The 13,062-nt window shown below is 35.6% G+C and overlaps 1 protein-coding gene across 18 annotated transcripts in view; it reads right to left on the bottom strand.

Annotated features, from left to right (window-relative positions):
• DNTT (DNA nucleotidylexotransferase) overlaps window positions 1-13,062 on the bottom strand; it is a 184,145-nt gene that overhangs the window by 29,560 nt on the left and 141,523 nt on the right. The window lies entirely within an intron of this gene.

The raw sequence follows: 13,062 nt of genomic DNA, 5'->3' as shown, positions 1-13,062 counted from the left end.
TTGGAAGCAAGAAAAATATTTCAAGATTTCAGTAACTCCTGAATCATTCGTAGTCTACATAAGTGTTCAACTCTGAATAATCAAACTCAAGTGTTGTGAAAACTTCAGGGTTGAGTTTCTAGATTTAATCTCTACTGTGAAAGAGGAGATGCTGTCTGGAGAACCCACTGATAAATTCCTTTGAGTAAGGAGAATCTCTGACTACCCCATGTGTGCCTGCAGCTCCCTCCAGGAGGGCTGTCTGTCCGGCACTCCCACGGGAATGGGTGAGGAAGAGGAGCCCATGATTAGATCAGAGGAGACCCAGGGTATGGTGGAACAACTTCTGGCACCAGAGATTCACAACCAAGACATGAGTGATTAAAGTTGTCTCTGCTATAGCAAAGATTGCTTATAAAGCATAGAGAAAGAATAGCTCTTTTTTTCACAGGAAGTTCAAATGTCAGATTCTGGAATGAAAGGAATCTACAAATAATACTGAACAGCAGAAATATGGAACTTTTTCACATAGAGAGAAGAAGGAGAAAAATGGTAGAAAATAAAAATTTAACAGGATAAAAGAAAAGGAAAGAAGACATCAACACCATTGAATAACAATACTGAGGATATTTTGTTCCTCAAGTGTCTCCTGAGATGACAGGATTTTAGGGATTTTTTTGTTATTCCTTTTTTTTTTCTTTTAGTATTATTAAGAAAAAGAGGGCAATCCATACACCTACATTACTGAAAAAAAAAAGAACAAAAGTAAAAGAAAAAAATCTTACACTTGTAGACAGATGTTACAGACATTCTTTAATAGGAGCTCTTCATATCTCTGAGACCCCAAATTGCATTCCATTTCTTTTGTTCTGTCACTTTATGTTTTCCTGCAAGCTAAACTCATTTCATTTGCTTGACAGGGAAAATTTCTAATACAAAGTATTTGATGCTGAATACCATTCTCAGTAGCTACAAGCAATGTTTCTAAATGAATCTCTGGCTGGTATCTGCCAACTGCTTTAGCAATGTAAGTGTTATTAATGTTAATCATAACCTATGATTTTCCTTCTATGTCAATCTATGCTTATATAGTGCTGCAAATTTGATTATTGCATTGACTACCATTCTCTCTTGATTTTTTCCTTTTTCCCCAAGAGAAGTAATGAACTGCTTGCCTGGTTGTGATTTTATTTCATCTTCTTACCAATATTGTGGAGATCCAAAACACACTTCACCAACATCAGTCAAATTTACAAAAAAAACCCCAATGCTCCAGAGCTTCTGGTACACTCTTCTCTTATCCCATTTAATCAATTCTGTCATTTCAATGGATGTAAATATTACCTTTGTGTTTGTAAACATAACCATTAACTACACATAATGTAGAACAATAGCCATCCAAATGTTTTCTTACATGAGTTGCTACCTCTTATTTTTCATTTTGGCATTAATGATCAATAATATGGAAAGAGAAGCAGAGAGTGAAGGCACAGAGCTAGCTTTATGATATACTAACTATCATTGCCAAAGCTCATGTGTGTTATACTTCTACTGTCACTTGGTTTCATATCAGATTTTAATACAATGAATCCAGAAAAAAAACAACCCATTTCTTAATAAAGCAGAATTCTAGTTTTAGTTATTTACATCAGCATTAGCCAACAGCACAACCTTCTTGAAAGGCACACATTTAATTGAATTCCAAGCAGACTGATATCCAACTGTTTACTACCAAATTGCTTGGCAATAACAGTTGCCCAATATCAAAATAAATACTCCTTTACACTTAAGTAATACTTACACTTAAGTAATAATATGAATGTCTTAGTCTGTCACTATAGTATTTCATTACTATTTAACCCAGCTGAAGATGAACTTAGAAAATTAGTTTAAGTACCCAAAAATAGAAGTTAATACCACATATTATCATTGATGAAAGGGGATTTGATGGTTCTGAACCAGCAGAATCTGCTGCAGAGTGAAGTACTCCAGGTTTGTACATGTGAAATTCACTGTTTTGAAGATGAGACACATGGTGGAAATTTGATTAATTTCTTTCTTTAAATCCTTATAATCCTTGGTATTAGCTGAAGAATAAGAATTAAGAATGAAGTTTCCAAACTGACTACTGGCATAACTCTGCTTTATAAACTATTTGAACATTTGCTGTTGAATAAGCCACAGTCAAATTGCACCCTTAAAGACCAAGTAATTTCTTTCCATATCCCATTTTTCCCACTCTTTTCAGAGCCCTGACTTTTATATGCTTCACAGCTGTAATTCAGGAAAATGCAGTCATACTCTAGCAGATTTTATTATCCTTTTGAAAATTATAACATTGTGTATGAGGCACATCCCTTTTTGCAAAAGACCCTGAAGGACCATGAACACTAAGGTCTGTCTGGACTCCTGACCTACTATTACATGAAATAAATTGGGGAGGGGAGGAGGGGCATGGAGATTATTGCTAACAATATCTTTTTAGCAATTTACAGAACACTCTTTGATAAAACTTTGCTTCTAGACAAGAACTTGGAATATCATTTACACATTTATTCTAATTTTTACTTTGTGTCCAGGATTATGTTGCATGCTTTAAAATGGTAAACTCTTATGCAAGAGGTTTAGGGATTTAAAATTCTTCTTCTCAGAAGACAGTAATCACTTGTTCAGAAATCAGTGATTTCTGAAAATCACTGTTTTTCACATTGTTTAACATATGACACATATTCATATCAGTTTAATTATCTTAATATTTCCTTTTCTTTTAAAAAATATTAAAGTGGAGATATAATGGCAATATGATCACACCTAACTTTGTAGTTCTACTGAATGATAAATACCAAGCAGTCTAAACCCCCATCTCTTTACATCTCAAATTACCACAGTGGCCGTAAGCAAGACTGTGATAAATGAACAACAGAAAAGAAGAGGACAGACTGTCATTTTCAAACTTGAAATTTAATTGTTCATTGTGCTTGGACAGAGTCCATTCTAAAAATAAGATTTATGGGTAAAGTCAGTTGTAGATGAATGATGATAGCAACAGTATTTGCTTAATGAGCCATGGTCAAAGAGACCACAATGCACCTTTAGATTTCTTACGCATGTATTTGTCACTTTATTGACATCTTCACAAGTCATCACTTATGTCAATTGAAGAGTTATAATTAAAGGTAATTTGAACAAAGGAAAATATTATTCTGCTTACATTCCTTGCAACAGCTTCTTTAGATATGAAAGGCCATGGCATTCAGTGAAGCAGTGCACCATAATGTCAGACCTACAATTGATAGAATATACATCAATGGCTTATCAGACTAAAAGTACAAAGCTCTTGAATTAAACTCCCTTTTTCTCTGATCCCATTTGCTCAAACAGCATTTGTATTCTTGAAAAAATAATTAACAGAAGGGACTTATAGAAAAAATTATGAAGGCAGAAACTTAGGTAATGCATCATATCTGCCACATGATTGCCAGTGGGAATGTTCTGTGTGTTTACCTGACCTACCTGTTCTCTGCCCCTGGGCCAGTTCTGCAGTTCAGGTGTTGATGCACCACCAGGGCACACAGCTCACACCAGCATTGCAGAAACTTTAGGAAGAAGCTGTGTTTACCAAGTCAGTCTTTTATAAGGTATGCCTGACAGTATGGGTATATGTGGAAAGCACATTTCTCTCTCTCTCAGGATTTTTCATAGAGGTGCACAGAGAGAAAGAAAGAGAAAACAATTTCTATTTCTTCTCTTTGTTTTTCCTATCTGGAATGTGTTTGGAGAATTGTTTACCTGGGGTGATTGCTTGATTAGATTCTGGTGAGGATTGTTTGAGCCTGATGGCCAATCCAATCCACCTGTGTCTGGACTCTCGGGAACAGGGTCACGAGTTGGTCATTAGAGATGGCAGTTAGAAAAGTAGGCATGTAGTTTTAGTATCTTCCTTTATATAGTATATTAATGTATTTTAGAATAGTTATAATAAAGAAGTCACTCAGCCTTCTGAACTGGAGTCAGACATCATAATTTCTTTCCACTGGGTTTGCCTGCATTTACAATAGGTATACATTTTATTATTTTGTGACTTTTGGATTATTTTCACCTAAACTCCCACATACCAAGCCAAAAATATTCAGCTTGTGAGACAGTCTGAGGACTGCATCAAGGAAGTCTGTACAATCACATATCCACAAAACAATGTACTGAAGTATTTTTCTTTCAACATTTCCTGCAATTCTTAGATTGACTGCAGCTATATTCTCTACTCAGTGGTCCTATTTTATCGAGTTCAGTGCAAGGGTCTAACAAAAAATGAGTAGAGCATTAAATTAATTTTCATCTCTGAAAATGTTGAAATAACCATATACTGAAATAAAAGCAACAAGTGAGAATAGGTGCAAACAACCAACACTTTCATGGGAGAATTTCTGTGAATGCTATAGCAACTATTGTGAAAATATTTTTAAACAAGTAGCTATAGTACATCAAATTTTTTCTTGATATATGAATATTAAATGTAATACATGACAATAGCCCCAAGCAACTTCTTCTAATCCATGAAATACCAAGGAGAAAAGAAATAAAAAGACATTTGGAAGCTTGAAGTAGTCACATTTTCATTTATTGTATGATCACAATTGCAAGAAAGTTTTCAGTCTTGCTCTACATTATTCTTTAAAAACAGAAATGAAGCCTGCCTGAAAGGTAAGAAAAGAAAGGAAGAAAGGAAGAACAAAGAGAGCAGAAAGCAAAAAATTTGTTGTTCCATCAACTGGTCAAATTTTGCAAAGCTAAAAATGTGTAGGCACCCACCTAGTGCTCTCTATCTATATAATTGCATTTGCTTGCTCTTTTTGAGAGTTAAAGGTGCCTATGACTGAAAGTACACAAATCCAGTGAGAAGAAAAGGAAGATCTCAGTGCAAATTTAAAGACATCCCAAAGGCTTTTCCATTTGACTACAGTGAGCTGCATGGATTTTTGGTGAACTTTAGCAAACAAGCCTTAGGAAATCATACAAGTTTCAATGCTGTTTTCCACTGGGAAGACTGAGCTGCCTCACGAGCCTGAATACCTCCATTAGCTCACAATGAAAAGTAAACTTGAAAACACAGAGGTCATAAAAAAGTCATGCCCTAGCAAGGGAAGCATAATTTTAGAACAAAAACTTAAGTTCCAAAGCCAGACATTGAATGCGTTGAATACAGATGTCCAAGAATCCTTGGATGTGACAAGTACAAGGACCACTGTCAAAGCCAACTGAGTCAGGAAAACCCAAGAGAAGACAAGACAGACAGGCAGAGCATATGTTTGTTTTAGCTTCACACTTACATCTTCTCCAAGAAAGGTCAATCAGAAGAGAGGTAATCAGATTATAAAGACTGATTGATGAAAAATTATCCAAATTCACTCCATGGCACAACTAATTGGAGATTCTATTTATTGACAATTAAGTTATTGCAAGTCCCAGAATAAACGCTTTGAGTTGTATATATCCTTGATCCCCATCAAATTCAATTAGGCTTATCCTGGAATGCTAAATATGTAGATGCTATTAACATTTTTTAAAAATAAGTAAAAAAAAACAGAGAAATGCAGGAGAGGACACAATGGAGGATGTCAGTAACAGGGTGGAAAAAGGCTAAAGCCAAACCTGGATGGATGAGTTATTGAATGATTGACTTGACATGACCTCCTCATGGGCTTCCTATACTAACAGTTCTTACCCTACTGAACATGCTGATGAGCTTCTGCAGTTCAGCAACTTCCATATGGAGAGTGAGTGCAACACACATAGTAAGACAGGGAGGTAAAACTGAAGAAAGTAGTGAAGAGAAAATTTCAGTGGAATTTGACATTCAGACATTTCTGAATTCAGGTAAATTCAAACTCAGACTAAAATATCTGATATAACAATTCAGAACATTTTACTCAAGTCAAAATTTACAGAACCACACAAATTTACTCCAGCCTGTGAAACAGCAAACAAGGGCACCTAGAATAGAACAATACTTTAGATAAACTTATTCGGGCCCTAGTTAAGACTTAGTTAGGGTCTTGCAGCAGCTTGAATAAAAAGCTTAACCTGGTTTTACTTCATCTGAATGGATAAGTGGGTTAGTGGGTTTCTGAGATGAAAGTGCAGGCAAGTGTCTGGAAAGTGACTCAGCAAAAGGAGCAGCTGCAAGGAAGGGAGAAAAGGGATGTTGCAAACTTCAAGTGTTTCAATTACTCCCTGTTCAAAAGTTGCTTACTTGAAAAAAAATATTCCTATCTTCCTCATTATCAAAATCAATCACATTCTGGAGTGATTTTTTGCAGACTGGATTTGTTGGTTAACTGGTGCAGATAGGAGCTCTAAAATGTATAAGCTACAATATCTGAGAAAACCTATCGGAAAATGCATGATAACTCTTCCTAATAATAGCTAGGAACTGAATTCAAGGAAAATAAGCATTTTGGTGACATAATTATCATGTGCTTTTGTCTATATTTGAGTTTACTAACCTAAAGACAAGAATAATTTATTTGTTTATATTGACTTATTTTATGGCTTATAATAATACAAATAATGTGAGTGAAAGCTATCCTCTCCCAAGTACATTTCTTTAAAATCTTCCCTAAATACCTAGCTCCATGCTATTTTCTACCCATACCATGTGGAACTTCAGTCACTGAGCATCACCTTAAGTGGGAGAAGGGGCTGTGGTTTTTATGCTATATGTCAAAAAGAAATATATACAGTAACAGTGGAAGAATTTTTTTACTAAAATTACTAAGAGGAGCCCAAAGCCATCATCAGCACTTAAAAATTATTGACATCAGTATCAGAATTAAGTGATATCAATGTTAAGCCACAGGGACTATGATTCAATTTTTTTAACAGATGAAGGTGCATCTCCTTGATCTATCCTTAACAAGGTGCAGCCCACACACCAGGATTTCCAGCTGTCATTCAGGAAATGGTTGCCATGCTGTGCCAGGCAACCTTACCTTCAGCATCACAACCCACTCCACTCCTCTCTGCTGACCTGCCTTGACCCAGGTGAAAGCAGGCTCTGCAAGCACTGAGCAGGAAGCCAACATTTTTCTCTTCCTTCTCTGCGCTATTTCTAACTTTACAAAATGAATGTTGTACATCTTTGGTGGAAAATATAAATCTGCCCTGAGCTTCAGCATAACAAATAGCTTTGCAATTTTACACCATTTACAGACTGAGAATTTTGTAAAGCAACTGTAGAGAAAGCTTTATGGAAGATCCATAAATTCCTGCAGTGTACTGACTGAGAGGAGGTTGAGTGCCTTCAATCAACAATGAAAGTATGGGAATACAGCATAACACTGATCTGTAAAATAGTGGCTACTTCTCTGAAATCTCCAGCTGATCATCAGGTAGACAAAGTGCTCAAAGGAATCACTGTGCTCAGTAACCTTCATAGCAAGCAAAATTATTTTATGGAGAGAGTGGGGAGGAAACAGAGGAAGAAAAAAAGGCTAAGTAAAGCAATTTCCATTTTAAAAAGTGTACAAGCCTGTCAATATGTAAGAGCTTTCAAATAATTGTACTCAATTATTGTTTTGCATAGTATGTACACTCCCAGAAAGTACCATGGAAAAGTGAAACCTCTTCATGGTCTGGTATTCATATTGCTATCTAGCCTGAGAGGGACAGCAGCTCATTCCACCAGTACTCTGTCAGACAACATTCTCAACATAAACATTACTTGATGAAAAAAACATTACAGAATCAAGCCCCAAGGAGCTGGGCAGTAATTACGCATCAGAATTTAGCTCCATTATGGTCAACAGGCATTGTTTATATTTTGTGGATAGTTATAACATCTGACAATCTGTCTTCTAGGAGTTTCCTAAACAACATGACCAGCAACTTTCAAGTGTTTTTCCTTCTGTGCTTTTCCCAATGTTTTTCATTTGGTTTTAAAGACTGGCTAGTGGTGATTTTTGCTTTACTTGTAATTAGACATTTCACTAAATATTTAAGTTATGTTTATGAATGAGACTATCAACAGCACAAACAAATTTATAATTATAGAACATAAATAATGAAGTACTAATTGTACTAGAAATGTGAAGTATGTCAACAAATTCAATAATAATATCCCACAACATTTGCAGACACAGTGCATTTTTCATTTGACAGTATCATAACAGTTTTCAGTAGCAATAACCTGAAGTTTCTCTGACAATATATTATCTCCATATGTAATTTTAAGGTTTAACTGGTATTTTCTGCAGTAATATTCACATCAGCATGCCTGCCTTAAAATAAAATCTAATCTGTTCCTAAGCCAGCTACAAACAAGATGCTAAATAAATCAGAGGGAAAAAGAATTACTTTTTGAAATGACAGTATAACAAAGCATGATTGAAAAAGCAGTATTGCAAGCACTACCCATTGACTTGATACCCTCAGGCAAAATCATGTGTAATGGTACTGATGCAAAATAATGCAGTGGAATTTATTCTAATAATTCTGGGCATGAATAATTTTTGAATGTAATAGAAGCCTAATCATAAATTCTCATTTCTTATTACCACTGGATTTGTCCTGTGCTTTTAATCAGGAATACCAGACTAGAATGCTTCTCTTAAACTCATGTCTAGCTCTCATTAGTTTATTGATATTAAATTCTGAACAGTAACAAGTAAATTAATCAAGTAAAATAGAATAATAAGGCTAGTATTAGAATATTCTAGGCACTTACCCAGCTATATCATAACATAGTGTAACAAAATATCTTCATGTTTTCTACATGTCATCTACTTACTCCAAGTAGTTTTGATGAAGGAGAAAGAAAAAGACCAGTGTTGAAATACTGACAGCTTGAAAAATAAAATATTAAAATCGTTATCTGTTGACTTAACAGAACTTGCTAAAATTTAGTTTGTAAACAAGACTATATTGTACATAAAAGGGAATTAGTGTCTGTTAAAAATGACAGATCTGTGGTTCTTCGTTGCAAAACACTACATTGTTATGCATTCCAATCTCCCATTACAATTTTAAAAATTAAAAACATTCTACAATACTTTGGCCTCCAGACTAAAATGTTTTAGTTTGGGGCACACAAAGTGAAAGGAAACTTGGAACTTCCTGTCTGACAGCACAGGCAAAAATTTTAACATGTTAAGTAGCACAATGTTGTAAACAAAAACAGATCAAAAACCTATTGTCCCTGCAATTCTCTAACAATCTCATACTACCACAAAGTCCTTAAAAATATTCTCAGGGATTATTTCCTTTTTCACTTTAGCTAGAGTCACATTTCACTTTAAGTCTGTGCTAGTTAGAGCAGCTTTGTCAAATACTGTTGGGGTTTTTTTGTATTTTACCTTATAAAGCTTTGTAAGAGTGAATGAAATGAGAAAAAAGCAGAATCCTGGATTTTATGAAACTCAGTTGTAAGTAATTCATATGGGATTACTATAAACAAACCACTACAGAAGAACCTTATTGAGATTGCAAAATCAAAGACATGCAATTTAAGACATCCCAGAATGTGGTGCATTGAATTTTGACCTTAATTCAATTTTCCTGTGTTTATGCATATAGACTTCATTTCTTCAAAGAAATGCTGCTTACTTCAAATCCTGTAAGGTATTTAGGCTTTGTTCACTAGGCAGGAAATGTACTGTGCTACAGAGCTAACAAATATTTGCTGACAACACTGACACCATCTTGAGCTGAAGACCAATGTGGGGTCAATCAGTCTTAGGAAACTGAGTTTTTATAATCTGTATCTGTTCTAGCTCCCTGTGTTTGCTATTCCCCTATGCTAAGTTGTTGATGTCTGCTCTCAGATTTCTAATGTAGCTCAAGGCTTCTCTCACACCATATCCAGAGTTAAGTGAGGTATGCATGGTTTACTCAGTTATTTGGGACAGCAGAGCATTCACCTACTTCTTGTTGCCAGCTTAGAGCATTAGCCCGATGAATTTAATTTATTTTTCAGTCCATCAAACTTCTACTCATATCTCTTCCCTGTCATTCTATTTTTGTGGTCCTTTTCAGTGGTCTCTTCAATCAACCTAAATTCCTTTCCACAACGGAGCTGTTAATTAAATCTACCCTTTCCATTCTCCATTGCTTTTTCCAGCCAGTCTGCATGTACTTATCAAATTTGTACATCCACCATCCCCTCATCCCCTTCTGACTCCCACTTCCTATGCCATTTTCCTCTCTGGTCCTCAGCTGCTTCCTTTTCCAGCTTCCTCTCTACCTAGCTTCTTCTGAAATTAATTACTTTTTCTTTTAACAGAAAATATGAGACTCAGTAACCTACCCCCCAGTCAATAACCCCAGCATACTGATTGGCTAATTGAATTAAAACAGTTGAAAATTATTGGTTCTGCATTGCCCTAGAAATTAAAATGAGTAAAAAGATATAGTCAAAATATTCAGGATCTGCACCTATTTATGCATTTTGAGAGATGTCTTTTTATTGGCAATACAGGTTTCACTGAACTGCTCAAAAATCACACCAAGCATAGGAAATGACAATTAGGTACTTTTATCTTTGTGTTAGATGTACAGCTTGGTCTTGCAAAGAAATTAGGTTTAGATAAATATATATACGAATTACATGCAAACTTTGTAAAAATGACTAATCATATGCTGTATGAGAAACATTTAAAATGCTAAGAGAACACTAAGGAGAAGCACACTTAAGCACATAAGAAAATAATTTTTTAGCTTACTAAGAGGTAAGAAAAGTATATTATTTTAATTCTTTATTTTAAAAAATAAACCAGGTGCAAAAAGAAAAAAAAAAAAAACACCCAAATCACATATGCAACTTCCACTTTCCTGAGTGAGAGTGAGAAGAATTGAAATATAAATGAAAATATGTGCATCTCTACAATCACTCAGTGTTTAATTGCAGTAATTTTAGAATCACAGAATTGATTAGGCTGGAAAAGATCTCTGAGACCTTCAAGTCTTATGACCCTCAAGTCTTAATCTATGACCCAACACTACCTTGTCAACCAGACCATGGCACTGAGTGCCACATTCAGTCTTTCCTTAAACACCTCCAGGGATGGTGACTCCATCACTTCCCTGTGCAGCTCGTTCCAATGCCCAATCCCCCTTTCTGTGAAGAAATTCTTGCTGATGTCCAATCTAAACCTCCTCTGATGCAGCTTGAGTTTGTGTCCTCTTGTCCTGTCACTGTAGCCTGGAGAAGAGTCCAAACCCCACAAGCCTACAATTTCCTTTCAAGGTAGTTGTAGAGAACACAGTGGAAATCAATATTATAAATTTTGGATCTTTATGTTTACTGTAGCTTTAATCCAGGCATTATTGCAGATGTCTAAAGCAAACTCTGCAGCTGCAGCATGTTTAATTCATCAAGATGTTCTCAAGGCTGATTATATCATCATTATAACTTTATAATTTTAGAGCAGCATCTGCCAAAATAAGACTATAACTTCCAGTTTTTACAGAATCATAAAAAATGTCTCTTTAACTGTGCAAGTAAACTTCTGCAAACATCTTTTTCAATGAAAGGTAGTGTGGAGTAGATTTTCTCAGATGAAACCCAAAAACTGTCTTAGAGACTGAACAACTGAATACACAATTAAACACTGTGAAAATTACACAACGTTATGTAATAAAATCACCACAGCTCTTCCTGGTGATAAAGGTTTTTGAGAAGTAATGTGTGGGGCAGTGAAAGGAAAAAATACCTGCTTGAAAAACAAAGTTGTTTTTTTTCTTAGGAGACAATTTTACAAAGTTCTGGCAGTGCAGGTCACTGCCCAACCACCTGCAATCAGTCTGGCTTCCTCAGAGCAGTTTCTGTCCTCTGAGCCAAGCCACCACAGGAACACATGAACATGACTTTTTGCACCAGCATGGTCACTGTCAGGTAAGCCATGTTTCAAAATAAAAGACACAACACAGATGAAGACTGAGCCAGAGAAAAATCTGAATATTATGATGGAGGCTAGAAGCTCAAGGATGTTGCCAGACATGGCTGGATGGGCTGCCTGCTGCAAACACAGAGGTTGTCTGTGAAGCAGCTACTTGGGCAAAACATGGGCAGTAGCAGAACTTAGACACCCTGAAGCCAGCTCACCAGAGCACTGCTGCCATAAAATACCATTTACTGGGGCTGTAATCACACCTTCATTTGGCTTTACAGGTACACACTAAGGCAGGCAGGAGAAGCCCTGCCTGAAGAGTCAGTCAGGCTTTTTGTAGATAGGAATTCACTCTGCAGGCAAATGGTAAAAGACACTGCAATACTGGTGGTGACAATTGAGTGCATGTGAGTGTCACAATGTGAAAGAAATCCCAGGATAAATTTCCCCTTTCATATTTGTTATGGTTGCCCAAGAAAAAGTAAACTTTCTCTCAAAAAATCTGGGATCACAGAATCTTACTATATTCAGTGTAACTGCACAGCACTTAATGGCTTGAAAAGCTGGGTCCCACTATGAAGTTTCCAGAGCATCTTGTGAGTTTGTTATTCAGAACAGTTATATAAACCACCTCTCTTGTTATTCAACAACTAAATAACATTTCATGCCATTCAAATTCATACAAGGTTTTTAAATGCAAAATTGTCATCAATCATCAATCAGCCATCTGAATAGTGGCATATTTTTTTCCAATATTTCTCTAATAGAAAACATTAAGGGACCTATTTCCCATCTTAAATTTACATAGGACATAAAATTAATAACTGCTTTCTGCTTCAATGACTCTTCAAAATAACACTGAGCTCATGATCCTTCTCTTACAAAAAAAAAAAAATCAACCTACAATGTCAGTGCAAGAACATTCATATGCAAATAATTCAATTAATCTATTATACCCCAAGAACTCCATCTATTCTTTCACAATAATAAGCAATGCTAATTATTTACATCACTTATTTTTGCTGCCATGAACTGCATAAAGTAATAATTGGACTTGAAAGGATTTTCTGAATATTGTGAAAATATGTGGGTTTATACAAGTTATAAATCAGAATTTACAAGACAAATTCAATCCTCCAATCTCACACCTAGTTTGAGAATTTCCATTGTGGGTTGTGTATAAAATGCAGGAGAGAGACTC

This window comes from Lonchura striata, chromosome 6 (genome assembly GCF_050655825.1).
Source record: "Lonchura striata isolate lonStrDom1 chromosome 6, ASM5065582v1, whole genome shotgun sequence".
Taxonomy (NCBI): Eukaryota; Metazoa; Chordata; class Aves; order Passeriformes; family Estrildidae; genus Lonchura; species Lonchura striata.
The sequence above is the reverse complement of the archived record's forward strand: the minus strand, read 5'-3'. Positions and strand labels throughout refer to the sequence as shown.